The sequence below is a fragment of the Adelges cooleyi genome, unplaced genomic scaffold (assembly GCF_023614345.1).
Source record: "Adelges cooleyi isolate 19-005CV unplaced genomic scaffold, UGA_ACOO_1.1 ACOO_flye_CR_arks_rails_tigmint_CR_PRNA_651, whole genome shotgun sequence".
Lineage (NCBI taxonomy): Eukaryota > Metazoa > Arthropoda > Insecta > Hemiptera > Adelgidae > Adelges > Adelges cooleyi.
In genome coordinates, this window is record NW_026096352.1 from 4,553,134 (window position 1) to 4,568,375 (window position 15,242).

Consider the following 15,242-nt stretch of genomic DNA (forward strand, 5'->3'; position numbering starts at 1 on the left):
TAAAAATAGAAAACTTCTTATTTTTCAGCAATTAATAATAATTTAGGTATCAACCAGCAAATATTATTGTATTTAGACCATGCAAATGGGTCTGATGTATAGCTTAATTTACATTGATATGAGAATAAAATGTTGGCATGTTCATAGTCCGATCCAATGATCAGAGTTCAATAACTCTGTTCAGCATCTCGGTGAAAAGTCGTATAACCCTAATGATTTGCTATGATCATCCCATTGGTGACAGTGAGCAGTGAGTGTCTAACTGTTCATATAATCCATATCATATTTTTGAAGCGGTGATAATAATTATATAGTTCCGGGAGCTGGTAATTTTTTCCGTTATTAGATTAGACTAGGTGCCTATAATCTCTTAAGTGCTGTTTGTTGATAATTTTAAAGAAAAAACCCACATAGCCTATAGGGTACAAAAGAAAAAAGTTTTATGGTCAGGTACCTATGTTCAAATGTTATGTTTTTTGAATATCCTTTTTCTTCTATCGCATACATTCAATTGTGCGTACAACCGTATGCTTAAGGTATAACGCCAGACCAGAAGTTACTCGAATTACAATCTTGTGGGTATAGCGGTGCATATTACTTCATCGGATACGCTTATTGTCCACAATGCCTCCAGTGTTCACCCTTGCATGAACTAACTTCCTACTTAAAACGTAATATTGGTTACAAAAATAGTTGTAGCTAAACGGCTGTGAGTTCGGACGTCGAGCCGTACTAAGAAGCAAGATGAGAAAATTCTTAAGTATATTCTGCGGCTTGTGCCAACTCGCCTTTTGTGGTCAAACATATTTAGAATATATTTTATCGTAGAAATTAAGATATACTTTGCCTCACGTGGATTTTGACTTTTGTCTTTGTGCAAAGTTATCCTAGCTATAATTTGGATATTCGGAACCAAAAAAATCAATTGAACCTGACACCTAAATTAAATATTTTGGGTTCATAGCACTGGAGTAATGAATAAATAATGCATTTGTGATAAATAACCGAATAATAAAGCCACGAGAGTTCATGTCTAATAAAAATAAATGACAAGTTGTTTTACTCAAATGTATGAAAACTAAAATTATACACATTTACAAGAGAATAAATTATGTATTTTATTAATATATTTAGTATTTGCTGTATTAATTAATTTAGTTTAGCCTTGTTGGGAATTTAGAAATGATAATGTCTGGTGTTCTAAACTAATAAGTAATTTATTAATAAATGTCTTCATAGAATATTTATACTCCGTCTTAGAAGCTAGTCATTTTAAATTGAAAAAATGCAAGTATAATTTTAAAAAAGTGATAAAATCAGTGGCATATTTTTAAATGCCACAATATATTGAACAATCGCTCAATGGAAACATAGTAATTTGGAATCAGATATGCAAGAGTGGTTTAATGGTCTAATTGATAGTTCATCTTAGAGGAGCGGTGATAAATATATATACATATTAATATATGTCTTATTTTTATCTGCGCGCATTTCCCAAACGCACTTTACCTCCCATCCTAACTTTTAAACTTTATAGCTTCAAAAATAGTTATCCGAAACTGGTTATCGAATATTCAAAATTTGTAATACATTTATTAAAAAAATATTCTCTATTTAAAAAAGTAATAAAATAGTAATGAGGAATCTTTATTGATTTCTACTTTTTTGTCAGACTATCACAGTCATTTCTATAAGATAAATTACAATTGTTTTTCCAATCAAAACTGTTTTGCTCTAGACAAGTATGTGAGGAAAGTATTACCAGTAGATTTATCAAATGTTAGCGTTTTAATTATTTTGATATTTATAATTAATATTTTTTTTACAAACAAATGAAAAAAGGACCAATGAATAATTTTAATCATAAAACTCTAGGAAGATGGGGATTGTCCTTATCGGCCTAATTGAATATGCCACTGTGGTGACTTTGGTCCATAAAGTTTAGTTCGGCGAATGTATGATAGAATGATATGTAATTTAGTGTAAAAAAAAATGTTATAAAACGGCTGTGAAACAGAAAGATGAATGAAAAATGGATGTATGTAGCTAGGTTAGACATAATAAGGAATGACGAATATGGAAGAATGAATGAATGGTGAATACGTAATAGCAAGTTGGTCAGTCGCGTCAAAAGCAGAAAAAATGACAGAGAACAGACTGAGATGGTTTGGGCGTGTTCAGAGAAAGGAGTGAAACGAAACAGTAAATTAAGTTGAAGCGGAAGAAGAATTCAAAAAGGAAGAACCAACTCTGGTCGATATACTACTACAATAATAATATAATAATAAGTAATAACACAGTAGCGGTCATAAGAAAACCAAACGTTATTAGCTTAAAGATAATTATTTTTCTCGGCTATAACCGCTAGAAGGAATTTCGGTTAATTTTTTTTTTTTTGCGCGTGGCCCAAATATTTAGCATCTTTTGAAATAAAAAGCACACATTAAACACCCCAAGGGATAATTATGATTAACTCATCTCGTACGGTCGTCGGTCACAATAACGTTGTGCCGTTGACGGCATTCGTCGCTATTGTCCTTTTCTTCAACCCCGACGTTTTTATCTTAATAACAATAATATTATTATGTAAGGTCATTGTCCGGATGTGGGCGCCCGTTCATCTCCGCAGCCCTTTCGACGCCCTCGGTCTTACCCTTTTGCGCGACGCAGGTACTTGCACCCCAACCTACGTCTGTTCTCGACCCGTCTGGTCTCTGGTAACTCGTTGAATAATTTGTTAACCGCGGTCCTCGCTTATATAAATATACCATATTATTATAGTATTATATATTCTATTTTTTATATCCAACGGATAACGTCGGCCATGGTGTCTTCAATGCCCCGCGGCCGTAGAGTGCGTCAGTGTGTGTGTATGTGTGTGTGTAAGAGTGAGTGAGCCGAGCCAGAGTTGTGTTGTTGGTTACGTGTCCACCGTCCCCACCGCCGGAACGACGACAGGTTTTGTTTTTTTCTCTCTCTCTCTCTCTCGCTTTCTGTTGTTATGTTGTATCGTTGCGTACGGCGGCGTGCATACACTATACATTATACGTGTACAGTATTATTGTATGTACAGGTATAACCTACGTGTACGCACATAACACGATATTTTCCACCGCCGCCTCCGCCGCCGCCGTTATAGAAGAGACGGCGAGTGAGTGAGTTTGAGAAGGGGGAGGAGGGAGCTTGCTGGCCTACTACACTAAAACGACCACAGCACCGCAACAGTGTGCCACCGAGGTTTATAACGAACGGCGGCCGTGGTTGTGTCGATGATTGCGTGCGATTGCCGAACGGACTTTACTGGGTTATCGTTTTTTTTTCTATTGACAATATAATACTTTGAAAAAAAAATTAATTTTATTGTTCGCGGCATCTGAGTTATTATCATAAGTGATCTTCCGAAACATTATCGCGCATCAGCCGAAGACGGACATCCGCGCTCGGCAGTAACCGGTAAGCGCGTACAGCTATTATTGTCTTTCTTTCCCTCGCGGTGGGTCGTTAAAAGAATACACACAATAGCCACCCTGCATCCGAAACATTGTCGAGTAAAAGTCAAGATATCCGCCACCCTTCCATGGGTGGCGCGCAATCCACCCACAACCCTTTTCCTTGTTTTTTACGCTCTCATCCCACTAGACGATTGCGAGAAATTCCGGCTAGTGAGACACAGCGATCAGCTGGGTCCCCGCCGCCCCACACGGTCTTATCGTTTTTTTTTTTATTACTCATTCGATTAAAACCCGAAGGACTAATCACTGGTCACTAGACCCATAACGCACAGGTCGTGTACCTCTTTGACAAACCTCTGGTTGTTGTTTGTTAATATTTTCGGATATGGCCATAAACTTTACTAGACCTTTTCATAGTAGTACTATATCGGTCGAATTTTCGAAACCACCTTAGGACTTGATAATTTCTTAGAACTATGGGCCATATTCAAAATCCGATTAGAGAAAAACGCATACACAATACATTAGTATGCCCGTTTGGTACGAAGCTTTTATTAAAAGACGGCGAAAGCGTCTTCGACTCTCTAGGGAAGTCGTGTCATCACAATTACACTGTACGTAGACCTTAATCCAATAGGCTTAAGGATTCACAATATTTCTAATAGTTGTAGACAGTTCAGGTGTACTCGCGTGTCATCCCACCCACGTGTCGAAGGGCTGGCTATAAAATCTGATCGCGAAAACAAGCTTGTATATATTATTTACTGCGTCAACCTTTAAATCAAAACATAATTAATATAATATGCGTTATTAAATTAATGTATACTATATATATTATCATATAGAGGTACGGTTTGGTTCCGGTCTGCCACGTCTGTGTTGCGGGTCACACACACGCGTTCCGGTGGGTACCGTCGCGCGTAACAAAGAACAAAAAAGGCAAATAACATAATAATAATAAAAAACTTTCTAGTTTTGTGCACCACGTGCGGGCTCCTAACAAATTCACTCTTCCCCGGATACCTTCCATTCTCATCGCAAAAAAAAAAATATGTATATTATACATAGATATTAGTATGTATATACTAGGCATATACTATACCTACAGATTTTTGAACATTCTTTTGGATTGATGACCCGTCACTTGTTCAACTTAGTATACTACATAAGTTACTCAAGACACGTGATGAATTTTCCTTATAATATATAGATAAACTTTATTTTCGTGTAAAATCCATATTCCATAGAGAGTTTAAAGTTTTCGACACTCCGAAAGGAAAGTCTACTAAATCGATTTCTTAGTGATTTATATGTTTTTTTATTCAAGGTCCGAGTATGATATTTTTATAAATAAAACCGTAATGCAATACAACCGTTTTGTTTCTTTCCGGTACATCCTAAACCTTAATACATTTAGTCTATACTCTATAAGTACATAGTGTTGGACATAATAATATAAATTAAATAATTTGGCGCAAATAGTATGGCGTGTATTTCAGTGGCTAATGATTCACCGTTAGCATTTTCTTATGACGATTGACAATATTAATGTTAATGTAGACGGAGCCTAATCCGTTTAAAAGCTATAATAACAGTCAGTTGTCACCTTAAATGGGCGAGAGGCTGTACTTAAACTGTTCAAATTTATATGCAAGACTCGGTAGTAATTAAACTCCAAGGTAACGTCCATCCCAAGTGCCGGACACGCTATTTTCTAGTTAGCCGTTAGTGTAATAGCTGTACATTATACACACACATGTCTATAGGCTTTATACATAGTATTCTCAATACTTTCGCTCGCTTCTTACAAATATTGATGTATTCTTCCCGAAAGTACCGGTACTGTTGTCCGGAAGATCCCTTTAAAGACGGCGACGACTGTGCAAAATTATACATCCATTTAACTTAATTATTAATATTGCATATAAAGGCAACCGGAAAATGGACTTAACAACTTAATTGAATGAAGTACCTGGTACATGTGCGTTGTAGGCAACTGGTGTAGGGGCAACAAATTATTATTGTAATGGATAATATTGCGAACCTGACAAATAGCACGTTAGTTGGCTTAATCGTGTCGTATATGATATTATTTTATTATCCTATTGTCGCCAAGTCAAGCTACTGCCCTTGGATGGCACAATATTTATTAATTATTAATATGATTGTATTACATGCGATACAACTAAATGTTTTTTACTACACATATTATTACCTATTTTAACTCAAGTTTCAAATACTTGATAAATGTAAAAAGTGTAAAAAATAAGAGTGCAAGTTTGTGTTTGAAAATAATTTTAACATAATAAAATGTATACTAATTAAAGGCATTCCTTTTATTGAAAGAATATTTTTTAATCAACAAGCAATTCTCGCTTAAATTTTAATAGACCACATGGAAGCGAAATTTCTTATTAGTATTCATATTTTATTTTATGTTTTTGTTTTTGAAATTGAAACTTATCTGTATAATGATGACGTGTCCTACAAGCAGCAGTTTATATTATTATTTAAATATTAAAACGTTATAGTATAGAACGCTGAATGAAACGATATTAAACGACTTTTAACGTCATAATGTTGTTGTCTGTACTATATTGTTAAATATTTAGTTATAGTTTCAATGAACAGGTGATATGAAAGAAATGGCATCTATGTTGTAAATGTATAGCTAGAAGTAAAAACCTAATACCTGTTTTTTACAGTGTTATATGGTAATGTCGATTTAAATTCTTCTTCGTCTTATTCCTCAACTAATTGTGATTGACCACCCAAGTTCTTATTCTTCAATCAAATCAGTTGTCAAAATAATCTGCTCTCATATAGTCTACATTTGCACGCATTTTCTTCCTGTGATTTTATTTTCAGTAATGTTTATTTTTCTCTTTCAATATTACTCTCACTGAACTCGGTATTGCCGATTTACAAGTAGGTACCAAAACAAGACCAGTGATCTACCGCGATAGTGGTGAAGCAAATATTATGTTTTAGTGAAAAGTGTTAACATAACACTGGCACGTGCCGCTTGTTTGCCAAGAAGAAGGTTGCTCATATATTTCAACGATACTAAAAAACTACACATCGAAAGTGTAAGTTGTTTTTTTTTTATTTACACCTTCTACCTATAAGTACACTAGCTCATGACCATCAGACCAAGTAAATGTTTTTGAAACTGTTACGTTTATCAGGTTGCATTCTGGGTTAGATAACTCTGGATAATTTGGCGCGAATCATTTATACATGGTGGTGGCGGCGGCGGATGACAGTTTATGTAATCGAGTTGGTTCCGACTGTTATTTATGTTTTTTTTTTCAAATAGTAACTATGATTATTTAGCGTGGACAGGGAAGGGTTTATACGGTAACTAATTGTCAATTGAGCGTAACGCGATCAAGACACGATACCGTTTTTACTTTTTAGGCGAAGTAGACGTGTAAAATCAGTTTCGTTTGCATATTCATTGATCATGTATATTTTGTTGCGTAGGTATGTATAATGTATGTCCTATATGACGATCGACTGAAATTTAAGAAATTAAAATTTTATTCCTCAAAATAATATTATTAAAATCAAGACATTTTGTATAGGGTGAAGGAAGGTATTTTTGTGGCATAAGCAATTTCGTGATATAGTTTGTTGATCGAATCGCGTAATTCCCTATTAAATCACACTGATTGTTAAAATAACAGTTATTTTAACAATCAGTGTGATTTTCAAGACAATTTTCTAATAGGTAAATAATCTTAATCTAGTACTAGAAAATATTAAAGTTTTTATATTTTCTGCTACTATTTCATGGTTGATTTATCATTTATTTCATTGTTATTCAATAATAATGGTTTTGTTTGATGTCAGTTACCTATTATTTATTTAATAGCACTAATAGATCGGTTACTCAAAAAAAAACTAAGGGGATTCAATATTTAAGAACAAGCGGTTTTAATAAATTTCGACCATGACAATTTATTTACAGATTAATTTATATAAGCTTCATGGTAGTATTTATAACTTATACAATTTTTTTAACGAGTAAACTATTTTTCAATAAAAAAAAAATCAGTTTATTGTTATTATATAAATTCAATTTAAATATTTGTCAATACTAAAAAACAGTTTTTATACATAAAAAGAGTAAAAATCCGTTTTCTACATAACCTAATAATGTAGCCAAAGAACTTGTACATCTTTTCAGAATTTAAAGCAGGCCATCTTAAAAAATATGAATTTTTTGGGTGTTTTTTACGATTTTAAAGGGGAAAGGGTGAATTTTGACCCAATCAAAATACGATTTCTGACATATGCAGTTGTTTCACGAAGAACTCGTTTCAGCGGTTTAAACGATATCATGGGCCCAGACACAGAAATTAAAACACATCATTGTAAAAACAATACCTTCTCAGCTTCGCATCGATGCTAAAAAGAAACTTATTCAAAAGTTGCTAGCGTGAATTTTGCTTTTTACTAAACCATATCACAATGACAACATATTAACCGTCAAGTCGCCAACAGACAACGGATGTTTACCGTTTACAAATTTATTTTTATAACCTTGGTGTTAAAAAATATGTCCAACATACAATACAGCGACGATATTGAGGCATTTTATTATGTTACAAACACGGGCACATTATATTATTCACTGCGCGATTCGCCACTAACCCATCGTGATGGTCTACGGACAACAACATAATAGTTTTCTCTGAACTAAACGACATCTCGTCCGTTTTAAACGCTCAATCGTACCTATAGCTGCTGCGATTAGGTATCTCGACAATGTAAATGTCTTTGAATCGCTAATTCTGTAGAAATATGTATTTATCAACAGTTCCAGAAGCATGTAAATTGTAAAATATATTCTGACGTTAAGTTTTAGTATCTTAGAAGTTGTAACAAGTGTATTTAAAAATTATAAAGTAAATACAGATAGAAAAGATATTGTTGGTACTTACTTTATGACCGAAACTTCATATATTCATGATTCATCACTTTTTTATCAACATTTTTTCTAGTTGTAGGATTATACTTTTACTATTCGACTAACAGTAGGTGTTGTCACATTAATATGTTTATAATTTAAACTTATATTTACAATTCCTTACTCTATTAAATAATATTAAATTACTTATAAACAATTTTGTTAATACTATGACTGCCTTTATTTAAAAAACATTAAAATGTCTTGCACGCCTGTATACTTCTATCTCATCAGTCTACACTTATTCCAACTATTTTTAGTCAGCCTCAACATTCATTCGCATCAGTTTTTAACCTTTTTGCACAATTACCACACCCGTTGTCATAAAATCATTTCAGCTTCCGTACAATAAGCTTATTAGGTATTGTTTTTAATTCTTTTGATTTTTTCTTGTATAATTAAAAGGGATAACTACTATTTACAATCGATTTTTATTTTTAAATAATAACTTCACTACAAATTTTTTTTTGTAAACCTCTGTTTTCGGTCATCGCATATTATTTAAACACGCATAAAAAAAATACCAATGGGTTTGACGTGCCTCTTCGCTCACAAACGAACCGTTAATCTTAACGAGCACTTTGAGTCACACACCTTAATAGCGCAATAACAATAAAATCAAATTTACATAATTTGTAAGCCCATATTCTAATTTGTAACAAAACATCTCGTAACAACCTGAAAAAATGCATAGGTATGTATAATACATATGCATTTTTTCAATAGCTTTGCCGTTGATTTATTTTTTTAAATTACTTTAAAAGTAATTCTCCGAATACTAACGCGTCGAGCCGTGTTTTTTAACGTTTAGAAATTACTGTAATAATTTCCAAAATACATCTTTGTATGGATAACTCGTGTTGAAAATTGAAGTACATTTTTTCGTTTAAGTTTTTTAGTGAAATTCAAATGAATAACATGAATCTATAATACAAAATTGTTTAACAAAAATGACCGAAATTTTTGGTCTCTTACATTAAGGAACAATAAGAAACGATGCACCGTACTGTACTCGACACAAATCATTAACTAATTGGTTCTACTTATTACAAATATATTACCTGCGTAAACATGCAAAGCCAGTCAGTACATACACAGTGCAATGTCTTTTTCAGCCATTGTTGTACTTATTTCAACTACCAACCTACCCCTTCAAAGTAACGACTTATTATTGTTTTAAATTACAAACAATTTCTAGAAGGATAAAAAAAAATGCTTATTTTAATTTGTAATAATCTGTACTGAGCTAAATAAATGACTATCATTAGTTTACCAATGTATCTCCATAAAAAAAAATTCTAATGTAAAAAATTAATTTTAATAACAATATATAGTTAAGTTGTGATGTGTATTCCAACGCAAATCGACGACTGCGTTTTACGTGGAAGCAATTCCGACATAGTCAACCTTGAAGGTAACCGTGCAACTATATTATAGGAGGACACGCCCTATATTTTCGGCTTTCGCTTCATCAGTCAGTCCGTTTTGTTACTTAGTCACTGACGATATCACATATGAATACTGTATACGATATCAGCTGTTCAATACAGTGTTTCAGATTACATTTTATTATAATTTTATTCTCTGGGTTTTTTTAAACTGTCCTTTGACGGATATATTCAATAAGGTTTAAACAAAATTATATTAAAAACATGTTTTGTTGGCAATTATAGTAAAGATATTATTTTTTTCAATTCCAGCCCGCAGACAATGTCTTAGAAGTCACTAATATAGCTTGGATTTGAACTATGATTGTAGCAAAAGGCGCGGGCTACAATATAATATCTCTACTGATGTGTGTGTATGCAAATTTTCGACGTGTATTATTTTAAACCTGTAACGTTTAATACATGTGTAATTAGAATGGTCCCATGCGCACTAAAGGATCGTGAGAACTTAACGCTGTATTGTAATACATATTTGGTGAACTGGTTAACTTCCGCTTTGTAGATATACTCGTAGTATGCAATATGCACTGTACAGGATGTTCTCAGATAAAATTTAATTAGGAAATTTAAAACAATAAAAAATAATTCAAATATGCAATAACAATTATATTATTTTAAGAAGGGTGTAAAAAATAGGACAAATTGTGGATAGATGAAGTGGAGGGAAGTGTCAGGTGTTTTGTGTGGCAGGAGGATGCCTATAAGATTGAAAGGTAGATTTTATAAGACGGTAGTGAGGCCAGCAATGCTATATAGGGCAAAATATTGGGCAGTAGGCATAAAATCTAAACGGAGGATGAGTGTATAGAGGAGACTAGAATGCTAAGGAGGCGTAATGAATTAGAAATCAATTGTAATATTTATAAGTTTACTAACTTGTAAATTTTGAAGTAGAATTAGAAATTAATATATAAATTATGACTTAGTTTCATTTTGTGCAAATTATTTCAAATTAGTAAATGGATTAATAATCTAGGAAAATAAATACAATTATACTCATACTATAGTCATAAATAGCTATTTTGTTTAAATAAATAATAAATATTTCATAAGCCTATGAGTATATCATATAACCTAAGTGCTGTGTTTTTAAATCATATAAATATTTTTAATAAAAAAACTCAAGGGATTTTTTAAACGATTGCCGAAACTAGTTTCTGTTTTGAACAACGTGTCAATCGAAGAACGAGTTTAGAAAACAAGTTATATGCGATTATTTGAAGTCAAACTCGAGTCTCGTAGGTTCACACGACGCGGTATCTTAATAATAAATAACCATTATATTTTATATCATTCGAAACCGTCCGTGTATCTACTGGCCATCGAACTCCCATTCACTTAGGTCTTAGAATATTCGGTCTAACAAATGTAATTAACGCTTTGAAACGGTTGTTGGTACACAATGTTGACCAAGTGTATGAGCACAAGCGTGGGCTATACAAATAGTTATTGCATAAACAACGTGTGGCGTGTTTTCTTAAGGAATACGCCTATGAGGAAAGCCCATCGCTCAAGGGAAGTTACGTTTTAATTCTCAGTTTTAAATTTGAATTTCCGAGGACGTTTATAAAAAAATAAACTCCATTTCCTTAAACAAGATCTAAAATAATATCATTCTAGTTTTGCACCATGACGACAAAATATCTTTTTAATATTTCAAGACACCCTTTTTTCGTCAAATTACTAATTTAAAAATAACATCTACGCTAAAATTCGTTTTAATGAACCATCTGCAACATCTGCAAAAAAAAAAAATCGTACGAAATTAAAAACTTCTGCCGACTTAACTGTACGTGAATTTTTTTTATACATACATTTTTTGTTAAACTATAAGTTCAATCAGTAGCAAGCTATACTACCATGAATCCGAATTTGGATTCACCACGTATATCTTTTTTAAGGGACACGGCCTGTTTCACGCGTTATTATAATATTCTTTGTTACATGTAAGGTATTAAACTTCAGTTTGCATAGTTTTTGTACTGAAACTTTTTTTTGGTATCGGCGTTGGTTTAAAAAAAAATGTTTTTGTTATTTTATTTATATTAACAGCGCCAACTTCCAAACTACCTTTTAAACCTAATTGATTCTATCAATTTACACAGAAAAAAAATTATGTTGTACCAAAAAATTGATTTGCCCCTCTCCAATCATTGTTGAGAAAATTGTAATCTGATTGATGATTAATGATTATTATTATTAATAATTGTAATCAGTAATTATAATATGGTAGATAACAATTACACATAAATCAGAAAGGTTAAACGTAGTCATGATTACTTTTATGATTTTAACAACTAGCGACAACTCTTATTATTACTAATTAAAATAGTTAATTATGCATAAATCGACTATTTATAGTTAACAGTTTAACGTTAATATTTTTCTAGGTAATATTACAAAGATCCGTCAAACTGTTGTTGGGAATCATGTATATTTATATAAAATATGTAATAAAGGTTGTCTTAGAGCAGTTAAACAATTTTTATCAGATCATGATTATAATTTTATGATTAATGGTTAATTTGTTCTAATCGATTATGTAATTTAATCCAGTCAACCATACTATTTATTCAGTTTTGTCAACTAAACATTTTCTTAACTTTTTTTTTCAGTGTAACCTAATTACTCTACACAGCAATTTCAATGTTTTTATTGCATCTCTTCTACACAATGCCCAAAACTTACTTCTATATATATTGTTGCTGGCTTCACTACAGTTTTATGCAATTTTCTATTCGATGCTAATGACACCTTCCTGTGACACAACGCCAAAATGCAGTTGTTATTGCTGTTGCATGTTGGTTATAATATGGAGAAATAAACCGTTTAATTGTCTTCGACGAAGGTCTTTGGCGGCGAATTATTTTAAACAGCGACGACACACTAGTTACCATTATCATTATAATTATCGCGTATAGATAACTGGGCCAGGGAACTATTATTATTGACCGTTGTGTGGGCCGAGGTTAACAATTAATAAATAACCACGTCCGTCTCCTGGGCCAAACAGTCCTGTACTCGGTTGGTTATTATCTATATTTTATAGTTAAGAAAATGGCGTGTTTTGTTTATTTAAATAGACTATAATATCATGTTGTCAATTCGCAGAAACCTCAACGTGCGGGGCGATTAAACAGCCGTAGTTTGAGTCACCCTAAAATACATTAAACACAATACAAAATAAATTTCTTTACTTGGGCAGAATCTCTCCAAAATGCACTCAACCTGCGCGCCACACAACGATAAGATTGGACTTTTTTTTTCTAAACAGTTCTTCTTATAGTATACTATATAATAATATTATGTGAACTAGTTTTTCCAACCACCCCGCCGAGATAACATTATATAAAGCAACATTTACCTCAGTACAAAAATTGCATTCAAACAAAAATGAAAAAAACCTGTACATTAGACTGTCCTTACCTAAACATTGCACTATGCTTAATGAACATTTGTAACCCTTGAATTTCCTGTTCACTCTTAATTACTCCGCAGCGAGTTTATGAGAATCTAGTTATTTGTTCATTAGTAGATATTATTTGCAATTCTACTAAACGTATTGTTAGGTACCAAACTCAATCATTATAGTCTCTAAAATTAATATTTAATGACTCTTACCAACTTAATAAATAATATATTGTTTTTTGTTGCCGTGGAAATTATTAATTCCGAAAAGCTACTATTTTCTAAGTAATAAAAAATAAAAAAATTTACTTATTTTTAAAACGTCTTTGTTGGCATTTTTCTTAATTAAGTATTTTTATTGTGTTCGAATCTCTGTTTTGCTACCTATCGCTATGTTCGGCAAACTATACATTATATTATACAACTTATATTACAGCGCTTACAAAAACGAATAACATTTATCTTTATACATTTCAAAACAATAACAATTACGATTTACGTTTTAATTACAAAACGTCACGGACTGGCTGATATAAAGCACATGCAATTAACAGCAAACGAACGCAAGAACACATTAAAACCATTTGCAAACCACCATTGTAATGGGTACGTAGCACCTGTCGCACAAACCAAATAATAAAATATTTAGTATTTATTCACAATGTGGTAAACCGACTTGCGTGTAATAATATTTTAAAACTCATCTATTTTTATTTTTTTTTTGATAATATTCGATTGCAAATACTAAATGATAATTTAACAGCAAATATGTATAATATATTATAAAAATATAGATCAAATCGTATAGTAGATATAAATGTTTTATGAGATACAAATATTTAATATGGGTAGGTATGTTTGCTTCAGCCTGAGAGTCAATCCAAAAATTTCGTGGACTTTTTCAAGTAATTGTCATCGTCACGTAGTCTGTTACGTGTATTATGTAACTTAAGTTATTATTATTATATATACTGGATTAGTTTTCAAAATTTTTTTTTTTTAATTATGTATAGTTTTTAAGTTTTAACTTTACCACGTTACAACGTTGCCTTTAATTATGTTCGAATGACAATTTGTTAAAAGGAACATGTGTAACTTCTTAACAACTTTTCATGAGAAACAAAAAGCTATTTTGCTTTTTATACTTATGCTTATTCAGATCAACCATCACAATTTTTATTAAATAATAATGTATTAAAAATAATTAGTGAAGAAAATATTTCTAAACACGTGTTTCTATAAATAGCCAAAAATTGTCTGTGACATAGGTCCTTTTTAACAAATTCTAATAATTTTTAATTTAAAAATAATGTACAATTGTCTTTGAAAAGAATATAGTACATTTTCATTTATTCTATCTTATCAAGTCTATAACAATGAAAATAAATAGCAAACTTTGAATACTAAACATGTACATGTACAACATATTATAAAAATGGAATCATATAAAATCACATAAAACATGGAATAAAATTTCTCGGTGATATAGGAGGGTCGTATTAATCGAAAATGAAATAAAAAATTAGTTAATAAAACAAGAAATCTAAATTATTTTTATTTAACTACCAATAACAACGAATTTTTCTTTTAAAAAAAATGTATAGAATATTAAAATGATCAAAGAACTAATGATTAAATGGATCGAAGCCCCCATCGTGTAAGACCGTCTTAAATGTATTATGGACTTATTATGTAAACATGTATATTAAGTACAAACATGACATTTAATTAGAAGATAAAATTGATAATTGTAAGACTAATTAATAAAGAAGCAATGAATGTTTATATAATATCACGATAATCGATTTTGAATTGTCTGTATAACCTACCCATCAACACGGTGTTACTTTTCTTTAACCTCCACAATAGCGTTTTTACGAATACCGATTTCTTAGGCCAGCTGAGACAGTATACTCGTGTATGACTATAGTCTATAGAATTAATATACCAAGAGTAACA

At 31.8% G+C, this 15,242-nt stretch overlaps 1 protein-coding gene across 2 annotated transcripts in view; it reads left to right on the forward strand.

Moving 5' to 3' along the window:
• The first annotated feature begins 3,236 nt into the window (after positions 1-3,236).
• Positions 3,237-15,242, forward strand: part of LOC126844572 (uncharacterized) — a 43,442-nt gene continuing 31,436 nt past the window's right edge. Inside the window, exon 1 of one of the 2 annotated variants that reach the window (XM_050582859.1) lies at positions 3,237-3,453. The gene's annotated coding sequence lies outside the window, so the exon portion shown is untranslated. Of the gene's footprint in view, positions 3,454-6,437; positions 6,542-15,242 lie in introns of those variants that run through there. The other variant, XM_050582860.1, reaches the window with a different exon arrangement.